Source organism: Alexandromys fortis, unplaced genomic scaffold, assembly GCF_014885135.2.
Source record: "Alexandromys fortis isolate MF-2015 unplaced genomic scaffold, M_Fortis_MF-2015_v1.1 scaffold_69, whole genome shotgun sequence".
Classification (NCBI taxonomy): domain Eukaryota; kingdom Metazoa; phylum Chordata; class Mammalia; order Rodentia; family Cricetidae; genus Alexandromys; species Alexandromys fortis.
In genome coordinates, this window is record NW_026067951.1 from 7,998,557 (window position 1) to 8,013,356 (window position 14,800).

Sequence of the window (14,800 nt, forward strand, 5' to 3'; positions counted from 1 at the left end):
TGGGGCCAGGTCTCCATCTTGCAAGTGAGTGAGGCAATTCAGCCTCAGCAGAGACATCACTTGAATCAACAAGTTAAAGACTGGGCATGTGGAGCTCAGCGGAAAAGTGTGTGTTCAGTGTGCACACACACAGCCCCAGGCTTCACACCCAGCATCAAAGTATTTTCTAAGACTTACTTAATCTTCAAATTCTTCCTCTTTACCTTTCCTTATTTCTACATCTTCTCAGATTTTCTCTGAGAATGAGAAGGACAAAGATGATTACCCTGTACCCAAGGTTTGCAAGCACTAGGAAGGAAGAACTGTTTCATCCACAGAATTCTCTCTACAGGCTTCTCATTTGAAGATGCCTCCGGTTGATGTTGAAGTTGGCAAGTGGAAGCCATGTATGTATTGTTTTCCTTGTGGAATTTGTATACATACAATTAACAAAGTAAAACTTAGCTGGCTATGCAAATGCTATTTATTTACTCCTCATTTAAATAACAACAATTAAGACATTGTTTGAGCTGTCCGGGTTTGCATATGCAAATTATGTTTGTCTCAACTCCTGGAAACTCACTGATCACAGCTGCGTGAAAAATGGGGAGTTTATAAAATTTCCATCAGTCTTCACAGGGTAATGCTTAGTTATGCAAAATTAATTTAGCATTTGCAAATTAGAAGATGGGGCTTTCATTTGTGTCTACCTTTAGCTTCTAGAACTGTACAAGTAATCCCTGAGAGAACGTGTGAAAGATAATCATTTAATTTTAAATCAAATCATAAAACATTTAAATTGGGCTGCACATATGTGATGGAGTTAGGGGACGAGAGTGCTCCTGGCAAGCATCTGGAGCCTTTGATTGACAGAAGGGCAGTGATCGCTGAGAAACCCCAAGCAGTTGTGTTGGCACGCTCTCCCCTGACTGAGCCTGCTCTTGTCTCCTCGCTACCTCATCCCACTTTCCGGAGCATTTTAAAACTGGGCGCTGTCTCTGAATTTTAAGACGAGAAAAGAAAGCCGTTCCTTAGTGACAGCAGTGGCAAACATGAGCTGTTTGATGCCTTCCCCTCATCCCCTTGTTCTCGGGAACTATTTGCTCCCTCTGTGGATGTAAAGTGGGAGTTTGCAAATATCAGGACCTGAGGAGGAGGTAGCTCAGTTGGTAAAGTGCTTGAAAATTAGTGAACCTGAGTTAAATACCCAGAACCCATATTTTACAAAAAGCACCGAGGAGGCAGAGACAAGTAGATGCCTGGGCCATGCTAACCTACTTCAAGGGTTCCAGAGCATTGAGAGACCCTGACTCAAAAAGGTGTACTGCACATGAGTTTGATTCCCAGCACCTATATCAAGATGCTGACAACTATGGGTACTCTATTGCTCCGGTGTATCTACTGCTCTCCTCTGGCCTCTGTGGGTTCTTATACCCTCATATTCTCTCTCTCTCTCTCTCTCTCTCTCTCTCTCTCTCACACACACACACACACACACACACACATACACACACACATAATTAAAATTAAAATAAACCTTTAAAAATATTTTAAAACCGAATTAGATTCTGTAGGCAGAAAATATAACGAATACAGACTTCATAAGTTAGCAAATTTGTAATATCCAATAGCAAATTGACCTTCATAGTACCATGGTGATGCTTCTATTGAATAAAACCTTTGAGACAAGTTAAGGAAATATTTAAGAGTGACATTACCAGATGTCACTTTTTATACTGATAAGAAAAACAACAAAGGAAGCAAACACACAGACATGTAACGGCTCTAGTTCCAACTGTTATTGTTGTGTAAAGAGAAAAACCTACCATATTTCCCCATAGTCAACATGTCTCCATCAGTTAGAAGGCCAAGCAGTGAGGTATGATTTCTAACCATAGCAGGAGGCAGCCAACAAAAGTATTTTGACCTTACAATGTCTCCTTCAAAGGTTGCTGTAAGCTAGTATTTTCCTCATAAAAAAGCAAAAACCAGTCACTGTTCAAAACCAAGATGGCCGGGTTGGAAATACCAGCAGCATGTGTGAATCCCTCCGCAAACTCATCAGCAGGAATAGGTGGCAATTTAACAAACAAATAAACAAAGGAAACGACTCCAGAGAGAGCCCTTTCGGGTGGAACAGGCTGCGCGGGCAGCGCACTAGTGTTATTCAGACAATCTCCCTGGGGTCCGTGCTTTCTTGCAATGCATACACAGCTGACTACTGTGACTGCTACTGTACCCCCATGTCTCCCACATCCCATCTGCTACTCCACTCGAAGAGATGGCCCCCACACTTTCCACACACATTAGGAACTGTCTCAGCTCTTTGCCTTTGCGCCTGCTGTTATTTCTCCTTCAAATGGCTTGCTCGTATCTCTCCCCTGAGAGAAAGTCTACTCAGTCTTCCAGGTCCTGTTTGCTCCTTCCTTCCCTTGGAATGTTTTTCTAGGCATCCACTGTGCCTCTCTCAAGGAACTTAACAGTATACAGGTAGTCACTGACCAATGATTTTGTTGATACTAAAAGCCAAAGCTGCTAGACCTGGATCACAGCGCTATATTGTCATTTAGCATCAATACCAAATAAAGGTTTCTTTGTAACTGGAAAGACAGGGGTGTAAATAACAAAAGGTGTCACATTGCAATAATATCGATAATAAACAATGACATACAAATACAAAGAAGAAGAAATTGCTTTGGTCTTTATTAGGGAGAAGGCATATTTGGATACATTTTATAGAGAAGATGAAATTTGAACCATATTCAAAATGGATTATATAGATGTCCCACGTACATACCTCCCAAATTCAGGAAACACCACAGATGAGATGGTAGAAATGTTTTAAGAGCTTATTGCTGGGGAGGTCAAGAAGGAAACAGTGTCTCCTAAACATGGTAGGACTACTGGATTCTTGTCAAGATAAAGCCAGTCAGTACTCTAGCATGGAAGGGGCGAAAAGGGAAGGGAAAAGATTCATAAGCTCCACCCCTTGCTGAGAAGCAAGCAACAGTTGGCGGCTGTTGAGGAGGAGAGTGAACTTTCTGTTGGGGTGTGGCCCTAGGGAGGTCAACCATGCTCCAGTGGATGGTCCTGTCATCATATACATATATTGGCAACGCTAATGAGATTCAATGGGTTATAAAAAAAAACTGCAGAAAATAAGGAGGACATGAAGTTGGGAGGAAGGGAGATCTAGGAAAAGTTAGGGGAGGGTAATGAACATATCCACAAAAGAATCAAAGAATACATTTTCAAATACTTTTGCTAAAAGATGAATAAGTAAATAAAACAAATATAAGAAATCAGCAATTTTGCTCATGCGCCTCCCTTCCCTTTACCTGGATACTAAAGAATGGAGAACGCTTTTGAAGAATACAGAGGGAAAGAGCCTTCCTCAGAGATAAAAGGGCGCCAGCCAAACAAAGGCGTGGACGTACAGATGATAGATTTTGAAGTATTGGTCAATTCCGTCAAGAGCGCACAGGTAGAATAAAGACAGAACAAAGGACGTTTGATCCTGCTGGAGGACTGAGGGCTGCACACGGTGCAGCAAATGTACAGGAAAGAACAATGAGCCTCGGAGACCAAGGATGAACGGCAAAGAGCGGTGAATCTAGGAGGATAATGAGTCAGCTTGAGGACCACACCATTCTAGGGTCAAAACTGGAAAGACGAACAGTGGCCAGAGCAAAGCAGAGGAAACCCAGCATGCTCAGCACCCTGAGATCCAGGTGACCAGACATTCCAGAGAGTCAGACACTAATGACCCATTATTTCCATTAGTATCTAGCACATCAAAGGCCATGGAGAGGCGCTCAGCCTGCTTTCCTAAAGTATCCAGGACCCTCAGTTCAGGGATGGTACCATCTACAGTGAACTGGGACTCCCGCCACCAACCACTAACTAAGAAAATGCTTTATAATCTAATCTTATAGAGGCGTATTATTAGTTGGGGCTCCCTCCTCCCAGATGACTTTCATTTGTGTCACTTGCTTGTTCCCCCTGGCTTGCTCAGTCTGCTTTTTTTATAGAACCCAGAACCACCAGTCCAGGGATGGCACCACCCACAATGAGCTGGGCCCTCCCCCACCAATCACATGATGAAGAATTTATTTATTTATTTAGAGACAGGGTCTCTCACTGGTCTGAAGTTTGTCAATTATACTAGGCAGGCTGGCCCGGGAGCCCCAAGGGTCTCCTGTCTTCACCTCCCAAACACTAGGCTTTCAAACACTTTCATGAGGGTTCTGGGGATCAAACTCAGGGCCCTATGCTCACAATATGAGTAGCCCAGCAACTGAATTGTCTCCCTAAGTCCAGGCCCTACATATTTTGTTCAAATTTGTGCTTTAAATTGAACTCCTGGTACCCATTCCTTCTGTTTGCTTAGACATACGGCTAAACCTAACCTAAATGACTTTGTGGTTTGTGTCCAACTAAACACCTAGGAGGAGCAGAAGACCGGTTAGAATTTGCCAGTCTCGGCCCCATTCCTCATCTACTGCATTGTGGCACGGGCTGGGGAGAGATGCCCCCTACCCCTCCACACCTGAGGTCATAAAAGCTGGAGAGTTGTTCCTGCCCATCATCAGCTGCAGCGCCTGGGAGAGAGGTCCCGTCACCTCGCCTGGGCAACGATAGAGCTGGCCCTGAAGGTGGAGGTGTGGGAGAGCTGCCCCGGGGGTGTGAAAGCAGGGAAACTAGGCCCACCCCTCGCTCATCCTTGCTGCAGAGCTTACCCTGTTAGTGAAGATGGAGAGAGCTGGCGGACTGACCAATCCTGCCACTACCCAGGCCTAGAACCAGAGTTAAGAGTTGGCCCAGCCCAACATCCACCTCGTCTACGATCTGCTGGAGCATGTGAAGGGGCGGGTCCTGCAGATCCAAAGCTGGAGGATCTCCATGACTCGGGGCCACAACAGGATATCCAAGAGAGTCCTAGTGAGGGCCCAGCATTGGTAGTATAGCAGAAACCAGAGGCCTCGGACCAGATCAATGACTCTTTGCAACGAACACTTGCAAGTAAAAGTATTTGGATAAAAGGGTTTACTGCATGAATCACTGTATCACACTAAAACTTCCATGGTGAGATTTTTCCTTTTCTTTCTCTTTTTTTTTTTCATTAAATTTTCTTTTCTTTTTTTTTTTTTTTCTTTTGGGGGGCTGGGAGGTTACAAGAGCAGAGGGCAGATATGCAGGGACTGGAAAAGAATGTGCTTGAGATGCATGATGTGAAAGACACGAAGCGTAAATAAAAAGAAAGTTAAAAAATATTTTAAAAAGAATTTGCTAGTCTCTTTTCCAGCTACAGCATTATTCTTATGATAACCTTTTAGCTACAATAGTAGTATTGGCATTGCATTAACATTGTTGATTTTTTAAATTTATTTATTTATTAAAGATTTCTGTCTCTTCCCCGCCACCGCCTCCCATTTCCCTCCCCCTCCCCCAATCAAGTCCCCCTCCCTCGTCAGCCCAAAGAGCAATCAGGGTTATGTTGATATTTATGTTGATTTTGATTTAAAAAAAAAAAAAACAACTTCCAAAACTTCTGGTCTTAGAATATATTTGCAGGTTGTCCTTAGTCTTTAAATGCGTATACCTCATCTACAACTCAGGCCAGATTGTACTGGCTTAACCAGACCTTCTTCCCCTGCCCTGCTTGCTGGCTAAAGACTTCCAGTAGAAAGTTGACAGCTTATATTAAAAGTGTTTTCACCATGTTCCTGATGCCACTAGTGATCTTTTCAAAACTTCTCCACTAAGAAGGATGTCTCTTGGTTTTTCTAGATATTAATTATCAAGTTTAAGGAAGTACCTTTCTATATTTTTTTGCCAAGATGAAAGTCCTGATACTTTGTGTCTCTTGAAACGAGTAAATTTTTTTCTTCCAGTTATGATACTGCCTGGCATTAATTGATTGCTAATGTTAAAATAATCTTGCAATTTTTAGGTAGCTAGTAAGTCATCATATATTTCTAAAATAGTATTGGGATTATACTAAGTTTCTTGCGATGTAGTTCAGTGGTTGAGTGTTTGCCTACCATGCCCAGAGCCCTGGATTCAATTCCTAGAGATATAATCAATCAGGCTTTTGAGGTAGCAGCTTGTGTCCTGAAATAGCAGTAAAGTCATCACTAAGAAATTGAGGAGGTCAGGGCCAGAAGGATGCTTTTAACCAACGCCTTAGGCTACAGTCTGTTAGGCACCCTAAAAAGTGAGGTGGCTCATGAGACTCAAGCAGAGTGAGGAAGATGAGTCTTTTGAACAGATCTGGGGAGTGGGTGCTAGGGCACCCTAGGGAAAGGGGAGCTGTAGTGACCCGAATAGACATTTGCAGGGGTTGCTCTGGCTGTTATGCTGAGGGCCGACTTCAATGGGAAAGAGTCAGGAGAATGCTCCCCTACCATCCAATGCTGGTAGGAATGAATTTTACAGACCCCCAACTGTGCACATGTGTGTATCACATGCCTCTCTAGATTAGAGAGTAACCGAGGCAGACAGGCTCACGCCAGCTTCCTCTATACCCTGGAGGCAAAGCTCTCTCTGCTGGACTCCCATATGAACATCACTGGCAGCAATGCCTCTCCGTACCCTACAGAGCTTCCCTCGCTATGATCTTACCTTACTGTGGCCGACAAGGCAGTGGAAGAAAAAGAATCAAGTCACCGTTTGTTTACGATGCTATTGGCCCATTCTTCTCCTGCAGGCCAGGCAAATGACCTCTTGGAAAAGCACATGAGACTTAGCCAAGGCTGTTTACCCCTGTACTGTTAGACACACCAGCTATCTGTGAAAAATATTTCCAAAGTTAACTTACAAAGAGAATTTCTACAAAACTCCCTCCGTGTCATGAGTTATTTGATAATTACATTTCAAGCAGAAAGCTTAAATGATGTTTTTCGTTCATCCATGCCTGAATTCTGGTTGACTATAAAATTCCAACTTGTCATACTTTCAATTCAACTGACAGACTGTAAATAGTTATTGAACAATTCATTTCACCTGTAAAATGAACTCCACAGGTCAGACCCGGAGGAACAAACCTGAACGGGAATTGAAAGCAGCTGTGAAGGTCAGGCGCTACCAGAGGAAGAGGCTTTTTCATGGGCCAATTTGCTTCCAGTGGGAGCTGGTAAGACATTTAGAGGAGATGGGAAGTGGGGAATATCGGCAAGAAAGATGTCATTCTCTGATTCCCCAAAATTCAAACTAGAAGAGAAAAAAAAAAGGCAGAAAGGACCTTGAAGTCACACCCATTCTCCAGTCACAAGTATCTTCCATCATAGGACCAGATGCCATATGGCCTCGTTCCCAAAATCTTCTGAGAACTGAAGTTGTCCACAGCATTCTTCTCTAGAGCAATGTTTATCGTGCGGGTTCTTGCATTTAAGCAGAAAGGCTCTCCCCACCAGCACTGCTTCTGAACTGCAGTTTGCCTGTTCTCTAGTGGAAAGTTCAACCACAGGCGGGCATGTTTTCTTTCCTGTGTCTGAAAACCACATGCATTTCAGTGAAAAGATGAAAGCAAAGAATGAAATGGAAGACTGTCAGCTACAAAGGTCCCTGTCACAGCAAGTGGAAACACCTTCCTTTCTGCTGCTGCGAGGGTGAGGGAGGGAAGATGGCGCTTTTAGCCAGTCAGTCTCGGCAGAACGCAAATCACATTTCATTATTCAGTGTGAAAAAAAAAAAAAGCACAAATACATGTTGGTGTTTTATTGTTTGGGATTTGAAGGATCTCTCTCTCTCTCTCTCTCTCTCTCTCTCTCTCTCTGTGTGTGGGGGGGTGTGTGTACCTGTGCTTGCTGGTACACATGTGCTTGCAGGCACACATGCATTTGTGTACATATGGAGACCTAAGATCATACACTGAACATCTTATCCAATCATTCTCCACTTTATTTATTTTATTTTTTGAGACAGATTTTCTTACTGATCCTGGAGATCACTTATTTGACTAGGTCGGCTGGTAAAAATACCCAAGGATTCTCCTAATTTTGCTTTATTACCAATGGGCGCCAACCGTGGCAGATTTGGGTGCTAAAGAGATCCTCCTGCATGCACGGGAAGCGCTCTACCAGTGAACCAGGTCTTCAGCAACGAATTCTTTTCTTGTAGAGCACAGAGCAACAAAGGAACTAGGAGAGGAGGTGCGATTTATTTAGGAACGTCTGTCTGTTTTGCTGAAATCAAGTCTCACCCAGGGGGTTGGCAATGGAAACAGCCAAAAGTTGAACCACTCTGTGTACCTCTCAGTACAACAGACGCTTGTGGCTGGAGACATTTCTTTGTACAGATGCAGGGTCCTTGGTGGCGATGAAGAAGGTAATGGTGGCTCCCCAGAGATGAGAAGCAAGTTCTGTTTGCCTTTCTCTAAAAGCACAACCTGGAAACTCCCTCCATGTCTCTGTCGTCCTTAGCAACCCCACATGTTTTCTCAGCACCCTGGTGTACAGTGAGGGCCGGCTCACTATGATAAAGCATGTACATCTCAGAATTCACACGTGGAAGCAAGAGAGGCTGAAGGTGCAGCCAGGTGATGGAATGAGATCTGACCATACAGAGGAGCACCTCGGGGGGCTGCTACACAAAGATTCTTTTTGTGTGTGGGATGGAGAACACATGTGTGTCTATTCAAGTATGTATTGTATATTTGTGTATGTGTGGGTGTGCATGTTCACAAGTGTACAGTGTGTTGGGGCCAAAGTATGATCAGCAGCATCATTTCTCAGAAGCTAACTACCTTGTGTTTTGAGACTCAGTCCCTCCCTGGAATCTAGGGCTCACCATTCTGCTGGTCAAACTAGTTTATGTGAGTCCCAGGGATGCTTCTACTGGGATTACAAGGGAATGACACCATGCTTGGCTTTTTCAAGAGAATGCTATGGATCAAACTCAGGTACTCACTATACTGATGGAACCTTCTCTTAAGACCTACTTCTTGGAAGATTTTTATTATAACAACAGATCCTGAAGTTTGAGAAATTGAAATTAAGTTCTGTCTGGGTAGACTATCATCTATTTCAAAAGGCCTGTCTCACCAGATAGGTGACACTCATTAGTCACAAAAGTAACTAAACTGCTAATGAAACGGTTCTTGGTGAAAAGAAAATATAAAACAAAAATAAGAAGACAAAAAGCAAAAGTTATTTATACTGTGCTGAGGGAATAAAACCCCATGCAGCTTTCAAACACTTTCAACTCCTTCCGAAAAGAAATGTGATGGAACCAGTGGCCATCCCACATGGAGCATCAGGGCACAGTACCTCACCCTAGCTGCAAAGCTAGAACAAATGATAGCCGTTGGGGTGCTGGTCTTCTTTAGGGGTGTGGCTTCTGGCAGCTCCATACCCCATTCCATGGCTGTATGGGAGGTACTAATTGGACTCATTGGGTTATAATAAAAACAAAACAAAAAAGACATGAAGTTGGGAGCAAGTTGGGGGTGAGGCAGATCCCAGAAAAGCTACAGGGAGGATTTAGGATAAATACGGTCAAAATTCATTGTATGCATGTATGAAATGACAAAGTTAATAAAAGTATTGTATTTTACAAAAAGAAATACAAGTAAGAGCAACTGAAGGATTTTAGACACAAACTGGCAAATCCTAGTCATCTTATTCTTCTTTAAAATAACTTTATTGGTCTCCAGGTCTCGTTTTCCTAAAGCCTCTCTACCCAGCTCATTATTAAAATTTCCTGAAAGACCTTTTCTGCTTTGCTCTTTGTATCATAGCCACAGAAAGGACCAAATGATGACATTGAGCGACCACTGAGCCCATTTGCTCTTTGTGCATTTTATGTGATTTGCTCCCATTAGAAGTTGACATTAGAAGCCTCTTGCTCAAGTTGGAATAAGTTCTCGCCCTGTTTTGTTTTGCTTTTTAATTCTTTGCAACACTGACTCTAATGTGGAATTCAAAATATCCTGAACTTTCTTTGGTATTGGACAACTTTGCATCTTTATGGTATGCTCTGTGCAAAGCTCAGTGCTAGGACCAAGGAAAAGATAGAAGGAAAACACCAGAATAAACAGGGAGACAGAAAGGGAGATGGATTAGGAAAGCCTTATAGACCTGGCAGAGGTTTAAATGTCTCATTCCTTAGCAGCGAGGGGGTAGCATCGCATAGAACTCTAAATTAAAACTATGCAGACCCCTTTCAGTGATTCCCTGAGATCCTACTGTGGTTAAACTTGACTTGTTAGCATTGTGAATAAGAGAGAAAAGGAAGAATTAACATGTTTATTTATCTATCTATCTGTGTCTGTCTGTCTGTGTGTGGTGCATGCATATGTATGTCTTCATATATGTGGGAGAATGTACACATATGTATATGTGTATGTGGAGGCCGAAGGTACAATGGCAGGTGATACCTTCTGTTGTCCTCCATCACTGTTTTTGTGTCAGGGTGTTTTCCCTGAACCTAGAGGTCACCTTTGGGCTAGATTGCCTGGCCAGTGAACTCCTGGGGTATTCCTGTTTCCAGCACACCTCCCTCTGCTCTCAGGGCTGGGATTACAGATGCAAGGGATTACATACAATTCTCTACCCAGGTGCTAAGGCTTCATGCTTATGCGGCAAGCAATTCACCCACTAAGCCATTGCAGCAGCAAGTCTGTTTATTAATAGGCACACAGAGAAAAGTCCATAAATCACAGACACCTGGATGAACTTTTATGAAGTGACCATCCTCTGTGACAAGTACAAAAAAAGTCACCATAAGTAAGTAATTTATGTCCTATGTCCTCCACCTCCCATCTCCTCAAATGTAATAACTACTGTTCTGACCTCACAGTGTGTTTTTATCCAACTTGTTTTTGAACTTTGAATAAATGAACCCACACAGAATGCATCCTTGTTGGCCATGCCTTTCATTAATGTTTGCAGGCTTTTTTCAGGCTGAGGCCTACAGAAGTTCTTCGTTAAGGTCAGTTGCTACAGCTTCAGCTCACCAGCATCCCGCAGTTTTATGAGAGACTTGCACTGCTCCCAGTTGGGGGTGATTCTGAACAGTGCTGTAGTGAACACACCACACAAGCCTGAAAATGCATGTGGACACGCTTCCATGCTTTGTGTACCCACAACATGCCCAGGTCACTAGCTAATCTCACGTTCTGCGTTAGTGAATATTGTGAAAACATCTTTGCAAGTTTCACTAATTTGCGTGAGAATTCCACTTTCTCCACATGTCCACATAGTATGCAGAATACACCCAAATGTGCCTGGGAGGCTGCAAAGTAGAGCATGAAATTTCTGGAATTTTCTCTCATACCGCAGAAATACGTGGGATAATTGAAGTGTAGAACCATGGAAGAGCCCTGCATTCTGTCCAAAGGCAGTGACAGGGAAGAGAGGAAATGTGTGTCTGTGAATGATGGCAGAGAGGTTGGTGGAAACAAATACACGGATAATAATTTTCTTAAAATTCCGTTAGTACGCTGCTACTCTACGGAGCATGCTAAAGGCCAGAAACTCAAGACTAGCTTCAGTTCATTGCATGTGTGTTTTGGTTGGTTGGTTGGTTGGTTGGTTGGTTGGTTGACTTTTAGCTCAGGTTTTGCCTCAGTTCACTGTGTGTGTGTATCTCTTTGTTTTTGGCTCAAATTCTGACTGTTCATTGGGGCAAGAGATACTGTAAGCTTGGTAGCACAGCTGCAGGGATCCTGGCTAGGTGCTCCTTACTCGGTTTACCCAGCAGCCCCTTTAAGAGGAAGAATTTTAAAAATGTTTAAGCCCCTGGTCAGGTCACGTCACACAGTGAAAAGATTCTCAAGAAACCTTGACTTCAGTTTGAGAGAAACTTTATTAGGATAAGGCTTGATCCCCATCTTCACAGCCCTTCCAAACTTGCCATCCCCAAACTTACTTCACCTGGTGGGTCAGTCTTGACTGCTTTGGTCCAGAACCATAGCCTTTCTTTCAGGTGGCGGCACTTGACCTTGGTTTTCTTTTCCCTGCAGTGGCAACTGCTTCAAACAAGTTACAGCTATGGGGCTGGAGCGGTTAAATGATCAATTCTCAACGTGTGGGTCAAGATCCCTTTGGGAAACTGAACAAACCTTTCACGGGGGTTTCACCTAAGACCATCGGAAAACACAGTTATGTATATTATGATTCCTAATAGTAGTGCGATTACAGTTATGAAGTAGCAAGGAAATCATTTTGTGGTTGTGGTCACTACACCATAAGGAACTGTATTAAAGGGTCGCAACATTAGGAAAATTGTGATTTTCAGCTTTTGAGATTTCTGGCTGCTCCATCATCCTTCTGAAATTCTGGTGCAATATTTACACCCCTCCTTCCATGATTTTAAAGCAATCCTGAGAAAAGGGGAATTGGTGCATTGATATGTGGCATTTGAGTTCTATTTAGGAAAATCAGCCTTTCTTCTGGTTTAGATATCTTTGATCTTCAAGCATCAGATCTGCATGAGCTATCATGACATATAAAAGGACGGCTCATCTGCTTCTCATTGTTCTGAAGGCTGCATAAGTGTACAAATGTGAGCTGCTGATATGATTGCTTACACATTTCACATTCCCCCTCTATTGTCACAGAATGTTTTGTGCGCTGGGAAATTTAGAACTGGTTTTTGAATTATCATCACCATGCTTTTGAGATTCCCCGGCTGTGCTGGAATGCACTGTACGGACCTCAGTTTCACAGAGATCCACCTGCCTCTGCCTCCCAGGTGCTGGGATGAAGAGCATGTGCCACCATGCTTGGCTGGCTTACTCTTTTTTGTAACAAGTAGAATGGAGTTAAAAACCTTTCCTCTTTGGATGACCTTAACATAGGTTGACAGAGGGCATTCCCTCTTCTGTCTGCAGTCTACGTATAGTGACAAGCAGGGGACAAAAGATAGGAAATAAAATAATTTTACGTGTGAATTCAAGTCGGAACAATAACCAGTTATGAGGTTTGCCATTTGGGGCACAAACCAGAACATTTTGAGAGTGGGCCTGGAACAGAGCATCTTCCACTGATCCACAGCATAGAATAAGGCCAATGTGGTTGGCTACATCAGTACCCTGGCTCTCTAACTCAGTCATGTTACAGCTAACACGAAATGCCAGGATCATGGGTTTATAATTCCTCCATTTAAAAACAAAACAAAACCCTTTTTCATGTCCAGTTTCAACCTCTTTTGTATATGCTAACTGATGTTGAGGAAAAAAGCAACCCCCTCTAGACATTCTGCCCTATTGACAATGGTACTGTGTCTTTCTTTAGGGTGACATTAACTGAGAGAATTATACACAATAATTCCATCTATGTATCCATGAATTCTTTTGCTTTCACAGTATCCTATTCATTAGAACATGAATTCATTGGAGCATGGTTCTTTTTATTGATTTGAGCCAGGTTGTAATCTCAACACTTGTCTTATTTCTGTGATGTGATGGGAAGTTTATCATGAGTTTGAGGGTCAAGCTGACCAGATCTATCTTATAAACTGTTGGTTATACGAATTTAGGAAATTATTTGTTTAGAAATTCATGGATGTACTGTATTATCCAGAAAATAAAGAGGAGTTTACACATGGCAGGGGCTTTTTACAAGACCCCATACCCTGACACACACCAGAAAGGCAAGTCAGCATCAGCTAACAGTTCCTCATCACCACCACTGTCTTCTTAAATGAAGAAATAATACCTACATGCCTTACCTTGCCCATGATTATAAAGTCCTTCAACCTCACTAAGCATGAAGAATGAATAAATATCCAAATAATGAAATTTTAAAAAATAGAACCACTTTTTTTTATTATCAGAGATTGAATTGCCTTCATCTTTCACTGTTCCAAATCAGTCTGCAAAGCTGACAGCAACCTCATCATCACCAGCACCTGGAGTTCCACGCTTGTAGACTCAGCACTTGGGAATTTGCAGTCAGGAGGATCAGAGATTCAAGGTCCTCCTCAGCTGTGTAATGAGTCGAGGCCAGCCAGGGCCTCATAACACCCTGTCCAAAGAACCAAACAAAATTAAGCAAACAAATAAACCCCAGGAACTGGAGTTCAGTTACTCCCAACAAAAATGCCCCATTTTGCTCATGCCTCTGACACTTTTACCTATCCATAACTTTCACACGTTCTGAATAAATTTCCATGTTCCTTGGGCCTTTGGGTAAAGTAGTTCATGGTCCTCTAAATCCTTCGGGAGACCAAGGTAGGCCGCTGTGCAAACAGTCTCTGCCAGACTCTGAAAAGAGGATGTCTGGGTGCCAAAGTCTTCACAAAATCATCCGGATTGATGTTCTCCACACAGTGGTTTTCTGTAGAGAAAAATGTTCTTGTCTCGTGACACAGTCCTCAAGTTGTCTGTGTCTGCCACATCCTACTTCTCCGAAATACCATTGTTCTCCAAACTGAGGCTCAAACTAGGACATGTTCTTTGTGTTCTCTATTCTGAATCCCTTATGAAAGGCCAATCCCATTGAAAGTGCAAGAGGTGATTGCCATAAGAGATGAAGCCTCAGTCATCAACTGAGTCCAAGAGAAAAGCAAAGTGATGCCTGGCTTCTTTGCCAAGTTGCAACAAGTCCAGGAAGAAGTCCGGAATCCCTCATTCCTTGACTCTCAGGGTCCAGAGTCACAATGCATCTTTCCCTGCCGGAAAGAAGTAACTGACTTCATCCTGTACTCAGCAATCCTGGGAAACTCTAGGGCAGACACTGAAGGAGAAAAGAAGCACACAACTGAAAGTTGTGGGGTGTTTTTAACACAATGGGTAGATTCTAGCCACCCACACACCATCCTCTCCCGGAAATGCCATTTCCTCTTCCAGGAAACAAAGGTGTGGAGAATTCTGAGC